The sequence below is a fragment of the Arachis ipaensis genome, chromosome B3 (assembly GCF_059453495.1).
Source record: "Arachis ipaensis isolate K30076 ecotype BB chromosome B3, ASM5945349v1, whole genome shotgun sequence".
Taxonomy (NCBI): domain Eukaryota; kingdom Viridiplantae; phylum Streptophyta; class Magnoliopsida; order Fabales; family Fabaceae; genus Arachis; species Arachis ipaensis.
Window position 1 is genome coordinate 83419182 of NC_142438.1, and position 26627 is coordinate 83445808.

General features: G+C 37.5%; 1 non-coding gene across 1 annotated transcript; it reads left to right on the forward strand.

Annotated features, from left to right (window-relative positions):
- The first annotated feature begins 2299 nt into the window (after positions 1–2299).
- LOC148571366 (small nucleolar RNA R71) lies at positions 2300–2407 on the forward strand. The gene has a single exon (XR_015908901.1). It is a non-coding gene; the product is annotated as a small nucleolar RNA R71 (small nucleolar RNA).
- The last annotated feature ends 24220 nt before the right edge of the window (positions 2408–26627 follow it).

Sequence of the window (26627 nt, forward strand, 5' to 3'; positions counted from 1 at the left end):
GAGTTGATAGGTGAATAGTATTTGGGGAAGAGGTCCTGATGTGATTAGTCAAGGATATTTGGGGAAGAGTGTTATGGAGTTGTGTGAAGAGGAGAGAGAGTGAGTTAGGGTAGGTAGGGATCCTGTGGGGTCCACAGATCCTGAGGTGTCAAGGAATTCTGATCCCTACACCATTCTGGCGTTTAAACGCCCTCTGTGTGTCATTTCTAGCATTTAATGCCAACTCTGCTACCTTTTCTGGCATTAAACGCCAGTTTGATGCCCATTTCTGGCATTTAACACTAGCCAGACACCCTTGCCAATTCTGGCATTTAACACCAACCAGACACCAGACACCCTTTCCTGGCATTTAACGCCATTCTGGCTGTGAATTCTGGCGTTTAACGCCCAGAATGCTGCCAGACTGGGCGTTAAACACCCATTCTGCTATCCTTAATGGCGTTTAAATGCCAGTAAGCCTGTCCTCCAGTGTGTGCTATTTTTGATGATGTTTTTGATTTCGCTTTAATTCTGCAGCTGTTTTTATGACTTCACATGATCATCAACCTAAAGAAAACACAAAATAACAATGGAAAACAAATGTCTATAAAATTAAACATAATTAAATAACATTGGGTTGCCTCCAAATAAGCACTTCTTTAATGTCAATAGCTTGACAGTGAGCTCTTAGAGAGCTTCACAGAGACTCAGAGCCTAATGGTGGCCTCCTAACACCAAACTTAGAAGTTGAGTGTGGGGGCTCTATTTGACTCTGTATTGGGAGAAGCTTTTCATGCTTTCTCTCCATGGTTACAGAAGAATATCCTTGAGCCTTTAACACAAGGTAGTCCTCATTCAATTTAAGGACTAACTCTCCTCTGTCCACATCAATCACAGCACTTGCTGTGGCTAGGAAGGGTCTTCCAAGGATAATGGATTCATCTTCATCCTTCCCAGTGTCTAGGATTATGAAGTCAGCAGGGATGTATAGGCCTTCAAGCTTCACTAAGATATCCTCTACAAGTCCATAAGCCTGTTTTATTGATTTGTCTGCCATCTCTAGTGAGATTCTTGCAGCTTGTACCTCAAAGATCCCTAGTTTCTCCCTTACAGAGAGTGGCATGAGGTTTATTCCTGACCCCAGGTCACACAGAGCCTTTTCAAAGGTCACGGTGCCTATGGTACAAGGTATTAAGAACTTTCTGGGATCCGGTTTCTTCTGAGGTAATTTCTGTTAAACCAAAGCATTCAGTTCATTGATGAGCAATGGAGGTTCATCCTCCCAAGTCTCATTACCAAATAGCTTGGCATTCAGCTTCATGATTGCTCCTAGGTACTGAGCAACTTACTCTTCAACAATATCTTCATCTTCTTCAGAGAAAGAATCTTCATTAGAGCTCATGAATGGTAACATTAAGTTTAGTGGAATCTCTATGGTCTCTGTATGAGCCTCAGATTCCTTTGGTTCCTCAATATGGAACTCCTTATTGGTCAATGGACATCTAGCAAGGTCTTCCTCACTAGAAATCCCTGCCTCTTCCTCTTTTATAGGTTCGGCCATGTTGGGTATATTGATGGCCTTGCACTCTGTCTTTGGATTCTCTTCTGTATTGCTTGGGAGAGTACTAGGAGGGATTTCAGTAACTCTTTTACTCAGCTGACCCACTTGTGCCTCCAAATTTCTGATGGAGGACCTTGTTTCAGTCATGAAACTGAGAGTGGTCTTAGATAGATCAGAGACTATGGTTGCTAAGTCAGAGAGGCTCTGCTTAGAATTCTCTGTCAGTTGCTCAGAAGATGATGAAAAAAGCTTGCTATTGCCAACCCTATTTCTCCCACCATTATTATTGTTAAAGCCTTGTTGAGGCTTCTGTTGATCTTTCCATGATAAATTTGGATGATTTCTCCATGAAGGATTATAGGTGTTTCCATAGGATTCTCCCATGTAATTCACCTCTTCCATTGCAGGATTCTCAAGGTCATAAGCTTCTTCTTCAGAGGAAGCTTCTTTAGTACTCCCGAATGCAATATTGACATGCTGAGAAATCATATTGACTTGCTGAGTTAATATTTTATTCCGAGCCAATATTGCATTCAGAGTATCAATCTCAAGAACTCCTTTCTTCTGAGTCATCCCATTATTCACAGGATTTCTTTCAGAAGTATACATGAACTGATTATTTGCAACCATTTCAATAAGTTCCTGGGCCTCTGTAAGGGTTTTCTTCAGATGAAGAGATCCACCAGCAGAGTGGTCCAATGACATCGTGGACAATTCAGATAGACCATCATAGAATATACATAAGATGCTCCATTCTGAAAGCATGTCAGAAGGACACCTTCTGATCATTTGCTTGTATCTTTCCCAAGCTTCATAGAGGAATTCACCTTCCTTCTGTCTGAAGGTTTGGACTTCCACTCTAAGCTTGCTCAACTTTTGAGGTCGAAAGAATTTGGCCAAGAAAGTATTGACCAACTTTTTCCAAGAGTTTAGGCTTTCTTTAGGTTGTGAGTCCAACCATATCCTAGCTTTGTCTCTTACAGCAAAGGGGAAAAGCATAAGTCTGTAGACCTCAGGATTAACCCCATTGGTCTTAACAGTGTCACAGATTTGCATGAATTTAGCTAAGAACTGATGAGGATCTTCCAATGGAAGTCCATGAAACTTGCAATTTTGCTGTATTAGAGAAACTAATTGAGGCTTAAGCTCAAAGTTGTTTGCTCCAATTGCAGGAATTGAGATGCTTCTTCCATAGAAGTCAGAAGTTGGTGCAGTAAAGTCACCAAGCACCTTCCTTGCATCTCCACCATTGTTGTTGGGATCGGCTGCCATGTCTTCTTCTTTTTCAAAAATTTCAGTAAGGTCCTCTCTGGAGTGTTGTGCTTTAGCTTCTCTTAGCTTCCTCTTTAGAGTCCTTTCAGGTTCAGGATTAGCATAAACAAGAATGTCCTTATCCTTGTTCCTTTCTGTGAGTATAATAATAGAAGAATAGAATAATGAGTTGGAGAGAGAATAAGGAGAATTCGAACACAGAGAGAGAGAGAGAGGGTTCGAATTATGAGTAGAAGTGTTAGTAAGTAAATAAAATGAATAGAAAGGGATGAGAGAGAGAGAATATTTGAATTTTTAAAAAAGGGAGAAGAAAAATATTTTTATTTTTATTAAGTTAGAATTCGAAATTTAAGGAAAGAAATAAAATAAAATTAGAATTTAAAACAATTAGTTAATTAAAAAGAATTTTGAAAAAGTGGTTAGTGATTTTCGAAAATTAGAAGCAAAAAAGTAGTTAGGTAGTTTTGAAAAAGATAAGCAATAGTAAGCTATTTAAAACAAACAAGTCAAGTGGTTAATTGAAAAAGATTTGAAAATAAAGTTTGAAAAGATAAAAAGTTAGAAAAAGATTTTGAAATTAAGTTTTGAAAAAGATATGATTGAAATTTATTTTGAAAAAGATTTGGAAAAGAAATTTAAAAAGATTTGATTTTGAAAATTAAAGTTGATGACTTGACTAACAAGAAACTAAAAGATATGATTCTAGAATTTAAAGATTGAATCTTTCTTAACAGAAAAATACAAACTTGAAATTTTTAAATCAAAACATTAATTGGTAGTAAAGTTTTCGAAAATATGAAATAAAAATAAGAAAAAGATTTTGAAATTTTTATTTAAGAAATTTGAAAATGTTAAAAAGAAAAATGAAAAAGATTTGATTTTTGAAAAAGATTTGAAAAAATAAAGTTTTTAAATTGAAATTTTGACTTGACTAACAAGAAACAACTAAATTTTAAAATTTTTTACTAAATCAACCCAAAATTTCAAAATTTATGAGTAAAATAAGGGAAAGATATTATTTTGACTTTTGAATTTTTAATGAGGAGAGAGAAAAATAACAAAATGACACAAAACATAAAAATTTAAGATCAAAACAAATAATGCATGCAAGAACACTTTGAATGTCAAGATGAACACCAAGAACACTTTCAAGATCATGATGAACATCAAAAACACATTTTTGAAAATTTTTAAGAAAAGAAACACATGCAAGACACCAAACTTAAAAATTTTTGTACTAGGGACACTAACAGTTTGAAAATGCACAAGAAAAACAAGAAAAGACACAAAACAAGAAAATGTAAAGATCAAACAAAGAAAATCATCAAGAACAACTTGAAGATCAAATAAGAACATAATGCATGAAATTTTGAGAATCTAAGAAAAATTAAAAACATGCAATTGACACTAAACTTAAAATTTGACACTAGACTCAAACAAGAAACACAATTTTTTTTTTGGTTTTATGATTTTATTAAATTTTTTTGTATTTTATTCGAAAATTATTTTGGAAAAAGAAAATAAAGAAACTCAAAATTTTTAATAAGAATTCCAGGATTCGTGCAATGTTAGTCTAAAGCTTCGGTCCAAAAGAATTAGACATGGCCAAATGGCAAGCCAAGCTTTAGGATAACAATTACAGACATGTCCTTTCTACAATGGAAAGTGGAAACCTCAGTCAAAAAGATTAGACATGGCTTAACAGCCAGCCAGGCTTCAACATATCTCATGAAACTCTAGAATTCATTCTTAAAAACTCTGAAGAACAAATTATTTTTTTTGAGAAAAAAAAAAGCTTAAACATAAAATAAAATTACCCAATCTAAGCAACAAGATGAACCGTCAATTGTCCAAACTCGAACAATCCCCGGCAACGGTGCCAAAAACTTGGTGCACGAAATTGTGATCACACTTTTTACAACTCTGCACAACTAACCAGCAAGTGCACTGGGTCGTCCAAGTAATACCTTACGTGAGCAAGGGTCGATCCCACGGAGATTGTTGGCTTGAAGCAAGCTATGCTCATCTTGTAAATCTTAGTCAGGAAGATTCAATTGCTTATGAGTTTTTGATAATTAAAAGATGAATAAAACATAAAATAAAATAAAGATACTTATGTAATTCATTGGTGGGAATTTCAGATAAGCGTTTGGAGATGCTTTGTTGCTTCTGAACCTCTGCTTTCCTATTGTCTTCTTCCAATCATGCGTGCTTCCTTCCATGGCAAGCTGTATGATCCTCTCGGATGAAAAATATCAGGTACAGCTACCGCACGGCTAACCATCTGTCGGTTCTCACTAGCGTGGAATAGTATCTCTCTATCCTTTTGCACACTGTCACTGTACCCAACATTCGCAAGTTTAAAGCTCGTCATAGTCATCCCTTCCCAGATCCTACTCGAAATACCACAGACAATGTTTAGACTTTCCGGATCTCAGGAATGCTACCAATTGGTTCTAGCCTATACCACGAAGATCCTAATCTCACAGACTCGGTCCGTGTATTAGAGACCCAAGAGAATATACCCCGGCCATCGTCCAATGTCTACGTTGAACATCATGTAGAAAATACCTGAAATTACAGAAAAACAAACAAACTCATAGTAAAGTCCAGAAATGTGATTTTTGCTTAAAAACTAATAAAAATATAATAAAAAGTAACTAAAACATACAAAAAACTATGTAAAAATAATGCCAAAAAGGGTATAAATTATCATCATCTGGAGCCAATGAAGGTTGTAACGTGTCTTCATCTTGTCTAGGGGGTGTCCTCACACTTGTATCTTGCTCCATGTACCTCTCTTCTACTTCCTCCTGGTGAACTGCAGCTACCGTCTCATCAATGATGTCGCACTGGAAGATGGAATGATCTTCAGGAGGATGCTTCAGAGCTTCATCCAGATTGAAGCTTACTGCTCTGCCATCTATCCCAAAAGAGTAGGTCCCTGAGAAGGCATCCAGCTTGAACTTTGAAGTCTTCAGAAATGGCCTTCCAAGCAGGATGGATGATGGTCTTCCTGAATCATTAGGGGGCATCTCCAAAATATAGAAGTCAATAGGAAATGTGAGCCCCTTAATGCTCACCAGCACGTCCTCAGCGATTTCAACCACAGAGATAATACTTTTATCTGCTAGAACAAAACGAGCTGCCGACCTTTTAAGGGAGGGAGCCTCAAAGCATCATATATAGACAATCGCATTATACTAACACACGCTCTTAAATCGCACATACAGTCAGAAAATTTCACACCATCTATAATAATAGTAACCATGCATGGACCTGGGTCACTACATTTTTCAGGTATATCACCCACTAAAGAAGAAATGGAACTACCTAGAGGAATAGTTGATGCACAGAAACTTGTCTCTCGACAATTCTCCCTCGGCAAGTTTACCGAATTGTCGCCAAGTAAAAACTCAAAATAGAGTGAGGTCGAATCCCACAGGGATTGATTGGTCAAGCAATTTTAATTGGAGGAATGTTCTAGTTGAGCTAAGCAGAAATTGATTTGAGAATTGCAGAAAATTAAATGGTGAAAAAGTAAATAACAGAAAGTGTAAATGCTGGAATTAAAGAGCAAAATGTAAATCGCGGAAAGTAAATTGCAGAATCTTAAATGGGGATTTGGGGAAATGAACATAAAAGTAAATGATAGAAAGTAAAGAGAATGGGTAAGATTAGAAATGGGGAATTCATTGGGCTCAGGAGATGTTGTATTCTCTGGATCAAGTTCGTCTTCATCTCTTCCTCAATCAATGCATTCATTGATCTCCTTGGCAATCTTAAATGATTGAATTCCAATTCCTTGGTAATTCAATCTCTCAAATCTTGATCAATAGCCAATTCCTTGGTCTAATTGGTCATGAGAAGAGATGAAGAGTGGTCACTGATTATACCACATGTATTCCCAAATCAAAGTGTTGGTAGGATTATATGTCACTATATCCATCCAAACCCCAATTTGGTCCAACATGAGAAAGCATTTCTAGCATGATCTCTTCATTCCTCTTCCAAGGTTCCGAAGAGATCTAAGTATGAATAGCTTCTTTTCCAAGACAACTACCCAATTGGATGAAGATTGAAAGCTTTCTAGTAAAATCAAGAGAAAATAAAGAAGAAGAATAATGAAAACTATTATTGATCCATCAAATTACAACAGAGCTCCCAAACCCAATGAAAAGGGTTTAGTTGTTCATGGCTCTGGGAATGGAAAGCAAAGATGGAGAATACATTCTGAAAGTAAAATTATACAGAGAGTAGTTCTCCCAATACCAAAAGCTCCCTCTCTAGTTCAAAACTACTCCTATATATACTACTCTTCGGATCTTCTAGTTGGCTCTTCAAGTCTTTGGATATGGGCCTTTGGATCTTGAGTTTGAAGTAGTTTGGAATCTTCAGTGGTCTCAGCTTTACTTGTAGAGAAAGTGTGAAGTAGGCATGGACGTTAGTGGCGTTAACGTTAAGTGAAAATGTTGGTTCGAGAACGTTAGTGACGATCACCTTTTTCACTAACGTTCCTAGCCCAAGATGGTTCATGTTAACTTCAACGTTAGTGGTACTAACGTGACCACTAACGTTGCCTTTTAGTCCATCGCAAGCGTTATTGGCGTTTACCTTTGCCAATAACGTTTCTCTTAGCCCCCCGTTTCTCACGTTAGAGTCCACGTTAGTATAACTAACGTGGCTCTTAACGTGGGCATGCCTTAGCCTCGAGAGCGTTAATTACACTTACCTTTGTCACTAATGCTCCAAACGCCCCTTCTCACGTTAGTACCTCACGTTAATTGTCTTAACATGGCCACTAACGTTGTGGTGATATCCATCTCCAACGTTAGTGACAAAGGTGAGTGTCACTAACGTTGGCTCATCATTCCTTCCTCCACGTTAGCTTCCACGTTAATGCAATTAACGTGGCAGCCAACGTGGCTCATAGTGGCTTGGTCCAACGTTAGTGACAAAGGTGAGTGTCACTAACGTTGGCGAATCCTTGCTCCTCCCACGTTAGAGTTCACGTAGTTAACGTGACTCTTAACGTGGCCAATTGGGCTTAGTCCAACGTTAGTGACAAAGGTGAGTGTCACTAACGTTGGCATGGTCTTCCTTTCCACGTTAGAGTTCACGTTAACTTAGTTAACGTGACTCTTAACGTGGCTAATTGCCAATTTGGAGCGTTAGTGGTATTCACTTTTACCACTAACGCTGGAGCTCCGTTTCTCTCCACGTTAACTACCACGTTAATGTAGTTAACGTGGCAATTAACGTGGGCCACGATGGTTTCGAAGGCGTTATTGGCAATCACTTTTCTCATTAACGTTGCAAGTTTATTCCCATTCCACATTAGGGGTCACGTTAATTAGATTAACGTGGCTGCTAATGTGGCTCTTCCTTGCTTCCTTTGTCCTGAAATCAAGCAAATAAAGTGCATCAAAGCTCTAATCCAAGTTATAAGACATGCATTATCCAATTTGTCATTCAATTCATGCATAATTCTCATAAAATCACATGAAATTCACAATATTTGTTTGAATCAAGATGTAAGTGATTATCTACCCAAAACATGCTTATTAACTAAGAAAATGCATGAAACTATCCTAAATCAGTAAAGAAAAGGTCAGTAAAACTGGCCAAAATACCCTGGCATCACAACACCAAACTTAAAGCTTGCTTGTCCTAAGCAAGTACTGAAACATTAGAATGATGAATGAAATGACAAGAGAAATGAATCATTATTGTGGAAGTCATGTCCTTGGTTTTATGGGATTTCATGCATAGCAACTTAGGTTCATTCCTTTATTGGCTTTCAGACCTTTACCATGCCCTGGAATACTCACTTGATTGCACCCTATGAGAATTTCATTTATTGATCCCTTTTTCTTTTCAGGGTTTGATTGTGTTCTTTAGACTAGGTGCTTTGTAAGGGGCGACTCTTTAAGATAAGCTTTCAGCCAGCACTCCCGAACCAGTTGGTCCAAGGTGCTGGGTGTTAAGACACCCCTAAGGACTTTGATAAACCACTATTTCATGGTTTATCTTGTGCTCAATTGAGTGATTTTTATCAACTCTTTACCCACTTATTCATACTATTTGCAAGGTTTTACATTTGCCTTCCTAATTATGTGCTATGATTGAAAACATGCTTCTTTGATCTTACAATTGCTAATATTAATCCTCTCTTATCACCATTAGATGCCTTGATATGTGTGTTAAGTAATTTCAGATATTACAAGACAGGAATGGCTCAGAGGATAGAAAGGAAGCATGTAAAAGTGGAAGGAATACAAGAAGTTGGAGAAACTGCTAAGCTGTCCAGCCTGACCTCTTCACACTCAAACGGCTATAACTTTAGCTACAGAGGTCCAAACAACGCCGTTCCAGTTGCGTTGGAAAGCTAATGTCAAGGGCTTCGATTTGATATGTAATTTGCTATAGCTTTCCCGAAGTTAGACGATGTGAGCGCGTGAATGACGCGCCAGCGTCGCATTTGCAAACTTCAATCCGCGCGGACGCGTGGATGACGCCTCCGCGTCACTTTCCCGCGACCTGAACGTAACAGAAATTGCAGGGGGCAATTTCTGGGCTGTTTTTGACCCAGTTTTCAGCCGAGAACACACAGATTAGAGGCTATAAAATGGGAGAATGCATCCATTCATAATCATGCTCTCATAATTCACTTCTCATGATTTAGATTTAGTTTTGAGGGAGGTTCTCACCTCTCTCCTTAGGATTAGGATTTAGGATTTCTTTCGCTTTCAGAATTATCTTTTTATAAGGTTCAACATTCCTTTTTATTTATCTTCTCTATTTAGTTTATGAATTCTTCTATGTTACTGATTACTCTTTGATTAATGTTATTTGAGGTATTTCAGTTTATGATTGCTTTCTTTTAATTACATTATTGTTATTTCCAATCTGAAGACATTTTTATTCCAGTAGATTTACTTTTTCCCCTTTTGGTCTTGGTTAAGAAATCAGTAACTCTGGAGTTATCAAACTCAACATGATTGATAATTGTTATCTTTGCTAATTGAATTGAACTTCAATAATCCCAATCTTTCCTTAGGGATTAACTAGGATTTGAAGATCAAACTAATTAGTTACTTGACCTTTCTTTGCTCTAAGTAAAGGCTAACTAAGTGGAATTAAGATTCAATCTTCATCATCATTGATAAGGGTAACTAGGATAGGACTTCCAATTTCTCATACCTTGCCAAAAGTTTATTTTACAGTTATTTATTTGTTTTACCTGCCATTTAAATTACTTCTTCTTTACTTTCAAAACTGCCAATTTACAAGACTCATAACCAATAATAAGAACACCTCCCTGCAATTCCTTGAGAAGACGACCCGAGGTTTAAAAACTCGGTTATCAATTTTAAAGGGGTTTGTTACTTGTGACTACTAAAACGTTTGTAAGAAAGGTTGATTGCTTGGTTTAGTAACTATACTTGCAACGAGAGTTTACTATAACTTCTAAACCATCGATCTTCAAGTTCTTTCAAAATGGCGTCGTTGCCGGGAAATTGCAAACGTGTGCCTTATTATTGGTTATTGTAAGTATTTTTCTTTTACTCGTTCATTTGTTTCTATTTTTGTTTTTATTTTTGCTTTTTCATAAATTAAGAGGTTATTGGTTTTTATTTAGTTATTAATAAAATTTGTTTTCAAAAATTTGTTCTTCCTGTTCATCTTGACCTTCAAATTGTTCTTAGTTGTTTTCTTCGTTTTGATCTAAAAATTTTAAGTTTGGTGTCATTTTATTGTTTTTCTCTTTCCTCATTAAATTAAAAAATTCAAAATTTAAAAAAAAAATTTAAAATTCAAATTTCAAAATTTCAAATTTCAAATTTCAAAATTCAAATTTCAAAAATTTAAAATTCAAAACTTCAAATTTAAAATTTCAAAATTTAATTTTCAAAATTCAAAATTTAATTTTCAAATTCAAAATTTAAATTTCAATAACCTTTTAATTTAAAATTTGTTTTTATTTTCGTTTTTAATTTTTATTTACTATTATGAGTTCTCACCCCTCTCGCTTTGAGTTTGGTTCCAATGCTGTTGCAAGGAATGGAAATTATAACAGCAACATGCATTAAGGTCAAAACAATCAGAGATGGAAGGAGCCACGAGGATCTGATCAACCCTTTAGGCAACAACACCCTCCAAGATACCATAGACCACGACCATTCCACAATGCATGTTAAAACAACAATTATGGTGGACCCTTCCGTGACAACCAACATCCACCAAATTACTACAGTCAAGAGCCATTCCAGGGGGCATACCAAGATGATAGATATGGTGGACCCCCATCATATGCCTATGAACCTCCTCAACACAACTTTGAACCACCACACTCACAAGCCAACTACCACCATTCACCTTCATATGATCCTAACCCTTATCCACCATACCAACCACCTTATGAGCCATATGAACCATACATAGAACCACCCCAATTCCAACCCAATTACTCCCAAGAATCACCACCTCCATATTCACCATATCCATATCCATCAATCCAAGAGCCTTATGGTCCTACTTATGATACCCAAGCGAAACAAGAATCAACGGATCGTCTTACGGAAACATGTGCAAAACTTCATGCCACACTTCACCAATTGAATCAAGCAATAAATAGACTACCTTCCCGACGTTCGGACACTCAATGAACCCCCATGGCTTCATGTGGGCAATCTAATGAAGAACGTAGCATGAAGGCGATATTAGAAACTCCAGTGGACAGTACGGAGCATGACTTTGTACTGGAACAAGTGGAGGAAGCTATAATTATCGAAGAAGAAGAAGTGGTTGTAGACTTAGGAGATGCTGAACCTCCATGGGAAAGTCAAGACATAGAAACTCCTTTCAAGATGGTTGCATTTGATGTTGAGGAGTGTGTACAACCTCCAAGGCATATCATGGTTAAGGACTTGGAAGAGGTTGATCAAGAAATACAGATTCAAGAAGAAGAAGCACAACCTCTCATATCCTTGGTAAGTAATGAAGAAGAGATTGAATTGGAAGAAAGCTACCAAGAGGAAGAGGTTGAAATTAAAGAAGTTTGCAAAGAGCTGGAAGTTGTCAAAGAGCACAAGGGAGTGGAGCTTGGAATCACCTTGCCAAAGTTATTGGAGACCCTTCCCCCTAAGTTGCCATCATCCTTCACAACATTCAAGTGAGTAAAATTCATATCCCTTAGCTTTCTAATTCCACTTAAATATGGGCTACTGGAGACGGATGGTCAACTTAGAGCTCTTTGTGGCATTAAGAGTAAGAGAAAGATGGCCAGTGGTAAGAATTATCCTGCAAGGTTCATTATGGTTGGAAGCTTTAAGTTTAAATGCAAAGGTTGGTATAAAGCTCAACTGAATGGGTCTAGGAAGCTGTTTGGATGTCTCAGTGAGAATTCCGACTGTTCACCACCCAAGTTGAAAAATGATGATCAACAAGAAGATGGGTGCAAAGGCAAGGTCTGGGACCCCAGAATTCAGTCTAGAAATCAACACTCTTGGGGTCTTGTCACTTGCTTTAACTTGCTTGAAGGCTTTCTACGCCTAGTTTGGGATCTCGGAGGCCATTGGAATTACAAACATTGGTGGAGATTCCTGGATGAGTTCAAGCACAAGCCACCATAACAAAGAACTCTCCAAATGTCCAACTTAAGGACAATAACTAAAAGTGCTAGGTGGGAGACAACCCACCATGGTATGATCGTTTCTTTTACATTTTTATTTAGTTTTATTTGTTTTCGAGTTTTATTTTATGTTATTGTATTGAACCTGGAGTTTTGTATAACATTTATATTAGCATTGCATTCTGCATACTGCATTATAAAAAAAAAAGCACGCACGCGACGCGGAAGCGTCGCTGACGCGTCCGCATCACATGTGCATTGTGAAGAAGAGAAATCAAACAGAGAGTCACGCAGTAGCGTGGCTGGACGCGTGCCTTTAGCACAAATCATCCCACTTGACCGCGTCGCTGACGCGTCCGCGTCACATGGGGAACCTGCCTCCCATGCGTTCGCGTCACTCACGCGACCGCGTGACCTGGAAATCGACGTAAGAAAGGGTGCACGACCGAAAGTTGTGCGAGAGTGGTGCTGGACTGGTGCTGATCGCACACACCTTACCACGCAGACGCATGGCTCACGCGTCCGCGTCATATCCCATGATGGCCACTCATGCGATCCCGTCAACCACGCGACCGCATCACCCTGGATTTTGGCAATACCAAGTTTCGAACAGAGAGTTGTGCGACCACGAGGCTGCACTCGGGCCAATCGCACAAATCAGGTCACGCGATCGCGTGGCCCACGCATCCGCGTCACCTGACCTTATCGCGTACCACGCGACCGTGTAACCCACGCGTCCGTGATGCCAAGGCATCTTAGGCTAGTTTCACTAGCCTTTTTCTTTTATTTTTAGTTGTTTTATGCATTTTCTTGAGCCTTAAGTAATCATTTGGGCCAAATAGTCATGCTTGTCTTAAATCATTCAACATGAAGATTTTGATGCAAATTCCATGAGTTTTTAGTTATATTACTTGAATGCTATGAATGGAAGATTTCTCATGAAATTTTGCAAGACTTTGATGCAATTGTTTGGATGATTTCAGGGAAGAAGAGGCTAGGCAAGGAAGCAACAAAATCAATAAAGGAAGCTTGAATATCACATGTGGAGTTTAAGTTCCAGTTTAAGCTTAAACTGGAACTTAAACTACCAAGCCATATAATGCTGGAATTGAAGTTTAACCTCCAGTTTAACCTTAAACTGGAGGTTAAACGCCAGAAGTGAGAATCTCACCAGGGGAGCATTTCCACGTTTAACCTCCAGTTTAACCTTAAACTGGAGGTTAAACGCCAGAAGTAAGAAAGGCACCAGGAGCATTCCACGTTTAAGCTCCAGTTTAACCTTAAACTGGAGCTTAAACGTGTTCGACTATTTTTCTCCTCCAGGGTTGCTTTCTCATTTCCACGTTTAAGCTTCAGTTTAACCTTAAACTGAAGCTTAAACGTGCTCGAGCTTGTGCCTCCAGGGAGTGCCAGCGTTTAAGCTCCAGTTTAAGCTTAAACTGGAGCTTAAACGTGTTATATGGAACAGCTTGACCATGCCTTCTTCAAACATAAATAACTTGAGCTACAAAACTCCAAATGAGGTGATTCAAAATGCATTGGAAAGAAGACATCTAGAGCTTTCCAAGCATATATGGCATGCATGGTGGATACTAAAAATTGAGGGAGAAAACAGCCCCGTAATGTGCATAGAAGAGCATAGTACCAACATGCAATCAGGCCAGCTGACCTCTTCACCTTCCATGGAGTATAACGCGAGTTGTAGAAATCCAATTGAGGTGCTTCCAGTTGCGTTAGAAAGCTGACATCCATAGCTTTCTAACGAGGTATAATAGTCTATATTTGGCATCAAATTGGCAAGGTTGACAAGAGAACAAAGTGACGACTCAAGAAAGGGGGGTGCAACGTTTGAGTGTAGTTTAATGGATCATTATCCTTTTTTTGGATCAATTATGTCACTCTACCCTTCAAGCAAGCAAGGCCCATCAACAACACCAAATCAAGGCCACAAAAATCATCTAGAATAGTTTATTTTCATTTGATTGTAATTTGCTTTGAATTTCATTTTCATTTTGTAATTTAGGGAGCCTATTTAAAGGCCTTAGTTCCTGCATTTGAAACAGACGGGGGGATTAAAGGGGAATCCAGCCCCTGAGGGGGACTTTTTAGACTGGGGAACTTTTCTTTTCATTTTTGCTAGTTTTTGTAATTGAATTCAGAGCTATGACTCACTAAACCCCTTTCATTGGGTTAGGGAGCTCTATTGTAATTCAATGAATCAATAATAGTTTTATCTTCTTCTTCAATCTTTTCTCTTGAATTTTGTTAGAAAGCTTCTCGATCTAATTCCATTGGGTAGTTGTCTTGGGAAAGAAACTGCCCATAATTGGAATCCTTCGGAACCTTGGGAAAGGAATGGAGGATTCATGCTAGAGAAGCTTTCTCACAGTGAATTGGATTGGGGTTTGGATGGATATTGTGACATGTAATCCTACCAAATTGTGGTTCATGAAACTGTGTGGTATAATCAGTGATCGAACATCATCTCTTCTTATGAACATTTAAACCAAGGGATTGGGAATTTGTTTGTTTTTAGAGAGAATTGGTGAGCCAAGGGATTGGGATCCAATCATATAAGATTGCCAAGCAAAATTCAATAAACGCATTGGTTGAGGAAGAGATAAACATGTTTTGATTCGGAGATCTCAATATCTCCTAAAACCCAATGAATTCCCCATCTCCGATTTCCACTTTCTCTTTACATTCTGCAATTAAATTCATGCAATCACCCCCATCCCTTTTAATTTCAGCAATTTAGCTTCTCGCTCTTTAATTCATGCAATTTTACATTCCGCAATTCTCATCTAAATCTTGATTCCGCTCAACTAGAACATACTTCTAATCCGAATTGCTCACTCAACCAATCCTTGTGGGATTCGACCTCACTCTATTGTGAGTTTTTACTTGACGATAACCGGTGCACTTGCCGGAAGGAATTTTGCCGATCGTGCAATTTCCTAAATCGTAGCATAACAAGTTTATGCGCATCAAGTTTATGGCGCCGTTGCCGGGGATTGGTTTTCGATTGACAATTCTCCAATTGGAAGTTAACTAGATTGAGCAATTTTTCTTTTCTTTTGTTAATAGTTTTTGTTTCAGTTTATTACTGCTAATTTCTGCAAATTTTAATTTGTTTTCTTTGCTTATTCACTTGTTAGCATACTAACCACTAGCTGTTTGTGATATTGCCTCACTATGGAATTTCCACTATCTTTGGATGAGTATTGTTTGAGACTGAGCACATTGCAAAAAAGAAAGGAGTATCCATCATCTTTTGGTCAATCAAAATTCATGAGAAACTCTCCACCACCACAGAATGATTCATGTTATTATGCTCATGGTGGGTGGGAGTATCAGGAACAGGAAACGGGGTACTTCCCAGAGCCACAAAATGGTCCATGTTTTGGTGAATTTGATCACTACTCAAGTTGTGGCTGGGAAGATCAAAACCAAAGAGATTTCACTTATTCACACCCCATTCATCAAGAGCCATCACCTCTGAATTATCCAACCTCACCTCCTAGTTTTACATATCCAAATTCTTCATCACTTGAGCATTTCTCAGCACAAAATTCCTTCTCAAATTCATACAATTCATTTCACTATCCACAAGACTCATTCCACTACACACAAGAGTCATACCACTACCAACACTCCAACCAAAGACTCTATCAGCCCACACAAAACACATACTCCCAGCCACCATATCACAGCCAAGATAATCAACCTCATCAACCCAATCCGAACCAACAATTTCAAGATCAATTAAACAAGATAGAAGGAATGATTACAACTATGGGTAGAGATGTGGCCGATTTGAAAAGCTTTAAGGAAGAAGTGATATCCAACTTACAAAATCATGGTGCTGCCATTCAAAAGCTAGAAGCACAAATTGGATATCTATCAAAGCAAATCCCTACCCACAATTCTTCTAGTGATACCATGGCAAACCCAAGGGAGGAATCAGAAGAACAAGAAAGGGAGAAAGTCAATCAAGGGAGATCACACTCCAATGACACAGAGAGTTGCAAAGAGGAAGGGTTCATTGAACCACAAATTCAGGAAGCTTTTGATGAACAGGATACTCCAACTGTCCAACAACAACCAAGTTCTGAGATCAAGGATGTGAAGGCAGTAGAAACAAGCACCAAAATGAGGATTGTGACCGAGAAACAAAGGATCATATCCATGAAGAAGAGAATGTCGAAGAACAATCCAACTCCTGAGCCAACAAGCAAGTTTACTCAAGCCAATCACAAGGGAAAGCTTGCTGGAAAGAAGCATTCACAACAAGGGGCACTAACTAGCTCCTTTATCCACTTGAAGTCATTCCTCTTAACAAACTGGAAGAAGAGGAAGAAAGTCAGGAACAGCATGTCAAGCTAATGACGTTAAAGAAGCGCTTGTTGGGAGGCAACCCAACCAAAGGTAGTTTTTCTTTTCTAGTTATTTCAATAAAAGAGTTAAGTAGATTTATCTGTATTGCAAGGAGCTAAGTTTGGTGTTGCACACCAAAACAATTCAAGGGTGAATGTGAGATTCTAAGTTTGGTGTTCCACCAAAAAAAAACTTCATTAAAAGCACATTTCTACCTCAGCATGACTAGTCACTAGCTTCAACCAATCAGGGAAACTACTTAAACAATAGTTTAATTTCTAGTTCATAGTTTCTTTTTCTAGTTCATAGTTATTTTCTTAATAAAATTACATGAGGTTTTCTGCATATGATCCCAATTGCTGCATATGGCAAGGAACTAAGTTTCGTGTTCACACACCAATCTAAGTTCAAAGGCCTACAAACATCCATGCATGCTAACCAATTCTCAAAGTGCTTGGGGAACAAGCAACTTCTAATAGCTTTGCAGGAAGACAATCAATCTCATGGAAGGAATATACATCATCATCAAAGAGAACACCAAGGCTAGGAAGGATGATGAACAACAAAGAAGATGCTAAAAGGTTGTATTGTCACTTAATTACTTGTACTTTGAATTGCTGATATTTGAAGTTTGCATGCACCCCTGCTTTAAGTTTGAGTCATTGCAGTTTTTGTTTGTCTGTTTGTTTAATTTTCAAATAAGTGATAGTCTAAGTGTCTGGATAACTTCATCTTCTTAAACAAATGCTTGCCATGCTTGTTCTGTTTCCATAAAATAAAAGAAATGTTTGAACAAAAGTAACTCAATTCCATTTGGTAAGAAATCAAATAAGATTAAGTGTTGGTATGCATGTTTGATTGAATAGTCAGCTCACTAAGAAATAAAGTTAGAATTGTCACTTTTAGTGGAAATTAGGATGCTGTCTATGGATCTTGATGAATAAATGTCTTTGGCCATGAAAAAGAAAGAAAAAGAAGAAGAAAAAGCCACTGAAAAAGGGCAACCAAAAAGCAAAAAAATTGAGAAAATAAGCTAGGCACCAATGGTTTGAACTTCTGAGACAAATGCCTGTGGTGTTTATGTATTAAGGATATGCTTGGATGAATAGGTTCTGAGGAGTGTTTCAACACTTGGTAACTTGGGTTAACTAACCCGGGATTATCAACCAAAAGTCCATTATCAAGAGCAACCTAAATACAAAACATTTAGTCACACAAAGAGGTGCTGGGTACCAATGTCTCAAGAAGAAATGTGAACTAAAATGCCTGTAGTGGATATGTGTAGTGCACTGATAAGAAAAAGAAAATGCCAAAGGCTTGTGCAACACATGACACTGAGCAACAAGGAGCAAATAAGCTCAAAGAAAAAGAAAAACAAAGAAAAGAAACTTGCCAAGGATATGTGAATAACAAGAGGCCATAGCAGTGTTTTAGTGGAAACATAAAAAGTGACATTCTTACCTAAGAAACAATAAAGTGATGCTGCAACAACTTTCTGCATGAACACGCCATTAATCAATGTCAATTACTTACTGATATGGCTAATGAATTTACTTTCTGTTTCATTCTTTCTTCTCAATAATTCAGAACTTGCTTGGGGACAAGCAAGGATTAAGTTTGGTGTTGTGATGCCAAGGCATCTTAGGCTAGTTTCACTAGCCTTTTTCTTTTATTTTTAGTTGTTTTATGCATTTTCTTGAGCCTTAAGTAATCATTTGGGCCAAATAGTCATGCTTGTCTTAAATCATTCAACATGAAGATTTTGATGCAAATTCCATGAGTTTTTAGTTATATTACTTGAATGCTATGAATGGAAGATTTCTCATGAAATTTTGCAAGACTTTGATGCAATTGTTTGGATGATTTCAGGGAAGAAGAGGCTAGGCAAGGAAGCAACAAAATCAATAAAGGAAGCTTGAATATCACATGTGGAGTTTAAGTTCCAGTTTAAGCTTAAACTGGAACTTAAACTACCAAGCCATATAATGCTGGAATTGAAGTTTAACCTCCAGTTTAACCTTAAACTGGAGGTTAAACGCCAGAAGTGAGAATCTCACCAGGGGAGCATTTCCACGTTTAACCTCCAGTTTAACCTTAAACTGGAGGTTAAACGCCAGAAGTAAGAAAGGCACCAGGAGCATTCCACGTTTAAGCTCCAGTTTAAGGTTAAACTGGAGCTTAAACGTGTTCGACTATTTTTCTCCTCCAGGGTTGCTTTCTCATTTCCACGTTTAAGCTTCAGTTTAACCTTAAACTGAAGCTTAAACGTGCTCGAGCTTGTGCCTCCAGGGAGTGCCAGCGTTTAAGCTCCAGTTTAAGCTTAAACTGGAGCTTAAACGTGTTATATGGAACAGCTTGACCATGCCTTCTTCAAACATAAATAACTTGAGCTACAAAACTCCAAATGAGGTGATTCAAAATGCATTGGAAAGAAGACATCTAGAGCTTTCCAAGCATATATGGCATGCATGGTGGATACTAAAAATTGAGGGAGAAAACAGCCCCGTAATGTGCATAGAAGAGCATAGTACCAACATGCAATCAGGCCAGCTGACCTCTTCACCTTCCATGGAGTATAACTCGAGTTGTAGAAATCCAATTGAGGTGCTTCCAGTTGCGTTAGAAAGCTGACATCCATAGCTTTCCAACGAGGTATAATAGTCTATATTTGGCATCAAATTGGCAAGGTTGACAAGAGAACAAAGTGACGACTCAAGAAAGGGGGGTGCAACGTTTGAGTGTAGTTTAATGGATCATTATCCTTTTTTTGGATCAATTATGTCAATCTACCCTTCAAGCAAGCAAGGCCCATCAACAACACCAAATCAAGGCCACAAGAATCATCTAGAATAGTTTATTTTCATTTGATTGTAATTTGCTTTGAATTTCATTTTCATTTTGTAATTTAGGGAGCCTATTTAAAGGCCTTAGTTCCTGCATTTGAAACAGACGGGGGGATTAAAGGGGAATCCAGCCCCTGAGGGGGACTTTTTAGACTGGGGAACTTTTCTTTTCATTTTTGCTAGTTTTTGTAATTGAATTCAGAGCTATGACTCACTAAACCCCTTTCATTGGGTTAGGGAGCTCTATTGTAATTCAATGAATCAATAATAGTTTTATCTTCTTCTTCAATCTTTTCTCTTGAATTTTGTTAGAAAGCTTCTCGATCTAATTCCATTGGGTAGTTGTCTTGGGAAAGAAACTGCCCATAATTGGAATCCTTCGGAACCTTGGGAAAGGAATGGAGGATTCATGCTAGAGAAGCTTTCTCACAGTGAATTGGATTGGGGTTTGGATGGATATTGTGACATGTAATCCTACCAAATTGTGGTTCATGAAACTGTGTGGTATAATCAGTGATCGAACATCATCTCTTCTTATGAACATTTAAACCAAGGGATTGGGAATTTGTTTGTTTTTAGAGAGAATTGGTGAGCCAATGGATTGGGATCCAATCATATAAGATTGCCAAGCAAAATTCAATGAACGCATTGGTTGAGGAAGAGATAAACATGTTTTGATTCGGAGATCTCAATATCTCCTAAAACCCAATGAATTCCCCATCTCCGATTTTCACTTTCTCTTTACATTCTGCAATTAAATTCATGCAATCACCCCCATCCCTTTTAATTTCAGCAATTTAGCTTCTCGCTCTTTAATTCATGCAATTTTACATTCCGCAATTCTCATCTAAATCTTGATTCCGCTCAACTAGAACATACTTCTAATCCGAATTGCTCACTCAACCAATCCTTGTGGGATTCGACCTCACTCTATTGTGAGTTTTTACTTGACGATAACCGGTGCACTTGCCGGAAGGAATTTTGCCGATCGTGCAATTTCCTAAATCGTAGCATAACAAGTTTATGCGCATCAGTCCGCTTCACATGCGGCACACAGAATATCCAGATCAGCCAAAATATCTTATCTTTTCTTCTCCAAATCCTTATTTCTCTTATCTTTTCCAATCCTAATTTCTTCTATCTTTTCTTCTTTCTTCTTTCTTTCTTACTTTCTTTCTCTTCATCTTCTTTCCCTTCTCATTCTTTTTCACTTTTATTTTATTTTATTTAATTTAATTGTTTACTTTCATTCAATGCATTTTAATCTTGTGCATATTTTTCTTTTCTTTTCTAAATTTATTATTTCACCATTGGTGTTCAAATATTCTTATTCAACTATTATATCTTTTCTGGTATTATTGTGGTGCTCAGTGACTTGTTTTACACTGTTAGGTAATATTATTTAAGTCAATGCTACTCTTTTATGATATTTGTATTAATTTTGCATTGACATAAATTTATATTATCTTTCCTTCCGCACTCTCTTCCCTATTGTTGCAAATTTTTACACTCTTGATTTGCCATGTACTTTTACAGTTTTCTCACTTGCATGTTGTAGCTACCATGTAATGGAGACCCTCATTATTTGGCATTAACCCAACCATATTCTATTTATTCTATCTTTCTGGGTTACTGTTCTTCTTTTTCTCTTCTTTCAGGCTGGCCACCGAAGACGGAAAAAGGAGAAACTTCTATAAGGGGAGACAAACAAGCCCATCTGCACAATCCTTGAGGAAAAGCATCAGTTGGAACAATCCGTCTACCATGGGTTAGTTACTCTTCTATCTCAACACTAATGGTTTATTTTCCTTGTTATTTGTTGCATTTGCATGTTTGATTGCATGATTATTTGATTTTGTGCATATTTTACCACTTGGTTGAAGTAATATTTTCTTTTTCAAGAAACCTTTTAAGAGCATTTCACTAATTTGAATAAAATTTAATGTTACACTTGTTTAAAGAAATATTATACTGGAACATGGTTTAGAGCCTGAACACACAAAACCTGTGAGATTTTTTAGCCTATTTGAATTGGTTGCATTCTACCAACTAATATTTTATTTTTGGTGTGTGTTTTTCTCTCTAAAATTATGATCTTTGTCTTGCTTAATTCTATATTTCCATTATTTGATGTATGCATACACTTACATGATTGAGGCCTTTGTCTCACTGAGCTTACATACCCATATGGCCTTACCTTTCATTATCCTTTGCAAACCAATTTGAGCCTATTTTACCCCTTTGTTCTTTAATTTAGCACATCATTAACTCTAAGCGGAAAACAATAATGTCCTTAATTTGAATCCTTGGTTAGCTTAGACTAGTGAGAGTGCTCATGAATTAAGTATGGGAAAGTTGAATTTGGAAACATTTGGTTTGAGAATTGAGTATGTTAGAATTTTCTGAAAATGTGAAAAAAAAAGTTTAGGACATGATTCATGCATCCAATAATTTAATCATATGCATTGAGAAAAATAAAAGAAAAGAAAAAAATATATATATATAAAAAAAGAAGTGAGAAAAAGAAAAGAAAAAAGAGCAATTAAGCAAAAAGGAGACAAAATGCCCCAAAGTAAATGATGAAAGCAATGCATATGTACTGTACTTGAAATTAGAATGCATGAATATGTGTAAAACATTGTTAATGGATAGTTAGATGTGTTATTATGGTTACATTGATTGTCTAAAGTTAGGTGGAAAGTTTAAGTTAATTAAGGATTCAAATTTTAGTCCACTTGGCCAAATACAATCCTACCTTGACCCTAACCCCATTACAACCTTTAAAAGACCTCTTGATATGTGTATATATGCATTAAATTTATGTTGATTGTTAGATGAAGAGCAAGCCTTAGAAAGCAAGGTTAGTAGAGAATTGAGAGAATCGAACATAAAACACTTAAGCGATTAGAGTGTATACACTTCCAGTGAGGGTTCGATGCTCGATTCTTTGTTCCTGGCTTTCATGAGCTATTTTCTTCTACAAGCCTATTTGTACTTCATGTGATTTGAATTAGTGAAATCCAGTTCATATTTATTCTTGGAGAATTTATTTACTTTTAAACCAAGTAGAAAAAAGCATTCTTCATGTAGTTGCATTCATATAGATAGGTTGCATTTCATATTAATCTACCATTCCTCTTCATCTTTATAGCTTCTCTTGAGCTTAGCATGAGGACATGCTAGTGTTTAAGTGTGGGGAGGTTGATAAACCACTGTTTCATGGTTTATCTTGTGCTCAATTGAGTGGTTTTTATCAACTCTTTACCCACTTATTCATACTATTTGCATGGTTTTACATTTGCCTTCCTAATTATGTGCTATGATTGAAAACATGCTTCTTTGATCTTACAATTGCTAATATTAATCCTCTCTTATCACCATTAGATGCCTTGATATGTGTGTTAAGTGATTTCAGAGATTACAGGGCAGGAATGGCTCAGAGGATAGAAAGGAAGCATGCAAAAGTGGAAGGAATACAAGAAGTTGGAGAAACTGCTAAGCTGTCCAGCCTGACCTCTTCGCACTCAAACAGCTATAACTTTAGCTACAGAGGTCCAAACCATGCGGTTCCAGTTGCGTTGGAAATCTAACGTTCGGGGCTTCGATTTGATATATAATTTACCATAGCTTCTCCGAGATTAGGTGACGCAAACGCGTGAATGATGCGCCCGCGTCGCATCTGCGAACTTCAATCCGCGCGGACGTGTGGATGACGCCTCCGCGTCACTTTCCTGCGACCTGAACGTAGCAAAAATCGTAGGGGGCGATTTCTGGGCTGTTTTTGACCCAGTGTTTAGCCCAGAACACACATATTAGAGGCTATAAAGTGGGGGAATGCATCCATTCATAATCATGCTCTCAAAATTCACTTCTCATGATTTAGATTTAGTTTTGAGGGAGGTTCTCTCCTCTCTCTTTAGGATTAGGATTTAGGATTTCTTTTGCTTTTAGAATTATCTTTTTATCAGGTTCAACATTCTTTTTTATTTATCTTCTCAATTTAGTTTATGAATTCTTCTATGTTACTGATTACTCTTTGATTAATGTTATTTGAGGTATTTCAGTTTATGATTACTTTCTTTTAATTACATTATTGTTATTTCCAATCTGAAGACATTTTTATTCCAGAAGATTTACTTTTTCCCCTTTTGGTTTTGGTTAAGAAATCAGTAATTCAGGAGTTATCAAACTCAACATGATTGATAATTGTTATCTTTGCTAATTGAATTGAACTTCAATAATCCCAATCTTTCCTTAGGGATTAACTAGGATTTGAAGATCAAACTAATTAGTCACTTGACCTTTCTTTGCTCTAAGTAAAGGCTAACTAAGTGGAATTAAGATTCAATCTTCATCATCATTGATAAAGGTAACTAGGATAGGACTTCCAATTTCTCATACCTTGCCAAAAGTTTATTTTACAGTTATTTATTTATTTTACCTGCCATTTAAATTACTTCTTCTTTACTTTCAAAAGCCCCAATTTACAAGACTCATAACCAATAATAAGAACACCTCCCTGCAAATCCTTGAGAAGACGACCCGAGGTTTAAATACTCGGTTATCAATTTTAAAGGGGTTTGTTACTTGTGACAACCAAAATGTTTGTAAGAAAGGTTGATTGCTTGGTTTAGTAACTATACTTGTAACGAGAGTTTACTATAACTTCAAGTTCTTTCAGACTTACTCCCTCAAGTCTCTTTCCCCCATACATACACACCACAGGCACATGGTTTGTTATTTTCTTACTTGAGGCCTTGGTGTCCAGTACCTCTTTGGGTTACTAAGTGTTCTGTAGCAAAGGTTACTCTTGATAGTGGACTTTCAGCTGATAATCTCGGTTTAGTTAATCCAAGTTACCAAGTGATAAGGCACCCCTGAGAGCTTATTCATCCAAGTATATCCTTTGCACAAGAGCACCACAGACACATGCCTTAAGGTTCAATCCTTGGTGCCTAGCCTTATTTCTTGTTCTTTTTCTTTATTTCTCAACTTTCATTTTTCTTTCTCTTTTTCTAATTAGGATCTTGTTATGTAGCTAGTCTCATGGGGTGTGTTTCAAGCATATGATTCAGGACAGATAGTTGCCTTCCTACCTTGTTGGTGAACCAACTTAGCTAAGTAATTACTACACCACAAGCTTAAGAACTTTAATCCACAAATTGAACATCACTCTGGTCTTTCATAACATCTCTTTTTATTTGACTTCAAAGGACAAGCATACAAGTAAGCAAGGTGAAAATGCAGCAGATAATTTGGCACAGCTAGCATAGACCTAAGCAGTAAACGTAAAGGCAGAATTTAAAATCCTAAATTACCATGGAAGCATGTTCTATTTCATACATGATTTTTCTTATTTAAAACTTGAAAAAGATGGAACAAAGAGGGAACTCCACCACCTTTTACTCATGGGAGTGCTCATGCTCTCCCTCTTGTTTGTCCTCTTTGTGTCTTTCTTGAGTGCTTGAACCCCACTTCCCTTGCTTTTTCCAATCAACTTTTTCCAGGAGCCAGCATCTTCCATCTTCTTTTTCAATGTTTCCTTCTGCTGTTTCACCTTCGTTTCCTCTTGTTCTGTTAGATCTTTTTGGACTGTATCATACCTAGGGATTGCAGAGTGAAAATTATGCATATGCCCAGACATATAGTTCAACTTGGCTTGAGTGTTTATGTTGAACTCTTCCCTATGTAGTTGTCGTCCCTCATTGAGCACACTGAACTCATTGAATGCTTTTGTTTGAGTGAGCTGGGAGTATTGTTCTTGTTGCTGCTCCATTTGTTGCTTCTGCCACTCCCTCTGCTGACCTATCCAATTAGAGAGCAGTTCTTCTTGACGATCCATCCGTTGGGCTTGAATGTGCAGTTGTTGTTTTTGTCCCTCCATATAACCCCTTGCTAGCTCCTCAATGGCTCCGTAAATGTGATTCAAGTTGATGTTAGTTGGATCATAGTACTCTTCTTGCTGGTATTCTTCTTGATGAGATTCTTCTCGGTGAGTGATAAACCCATATTTCATGAGTTCTTTTGTGCTTAATTAGAGTGATTTATTCAACTCTTCATCTACTTATTCACATTAATTGCATAGTTTTACTTTCCCTTCCTTATTATGTCATATAATGAAAAACATGTTTTCTAAGCTTTAAAAATTAATTATTCTAATTACCTTTATTTCCATTCGATGCCGTGATTAGTGTGTTGAGTAGTTTCAGATTTTCTAAAGGCATAATGACTTAAAGGATGAAAAAAGGAAACATACTAGAATGGAAGGAGGAAGCAAAACGGAGCTTTAAAGAAACTGGTGTCCACGCGATCGCATGGATGACGCGATCGCGTGCCAAGCACGAATCAGCAGCGACGCGGCCGCATGATTGACGCGACCGCGCGCCTTAAGCAGAATACACATGACGCGGTCGCATGACTGACGCGATCGCGTGGCAAGGTAGAGCTCCGAATGACGCGACCGCGTGACCCACGCAGACATGTGACAGAGGCCACGCACCAGAAATTACAGAATACGCCCCCAACGAATTCTGAAGCCCTTTTTGGCCCAGATCCATGTACAGACAGCATAGACCAGAGGTTATAAAGTGTGGGAATGCTTCCATTCAAAGAGAGCTCGCATATTTTCACCTTTCAATGATTTAGAATTAGTTGAGAGGGAGATCTTCTCTCTCTCTCTTTTAGGATTTAGGATTTCTTCTTGTTTTAAGAGTAACTCTGGATCCAGGTTTAATGTTCTTTTAGTTTTACTTTCATTTATTTATTCTAACATTTGAATTGATTGTTATAATTTACGAATTATTCCATGTTACAGATTTCTAATTGAATTAATGATAGTTTGAGGTATTTTCATTTTATGATTATTCTCTTTGATTTAAGTTGCCATTGCTTCCCATCTAAGGACACTTTTATTATTTCAGCAAGTTACTTTTTCCCCTTTTGGTTTTGGTTAAGAATTCAG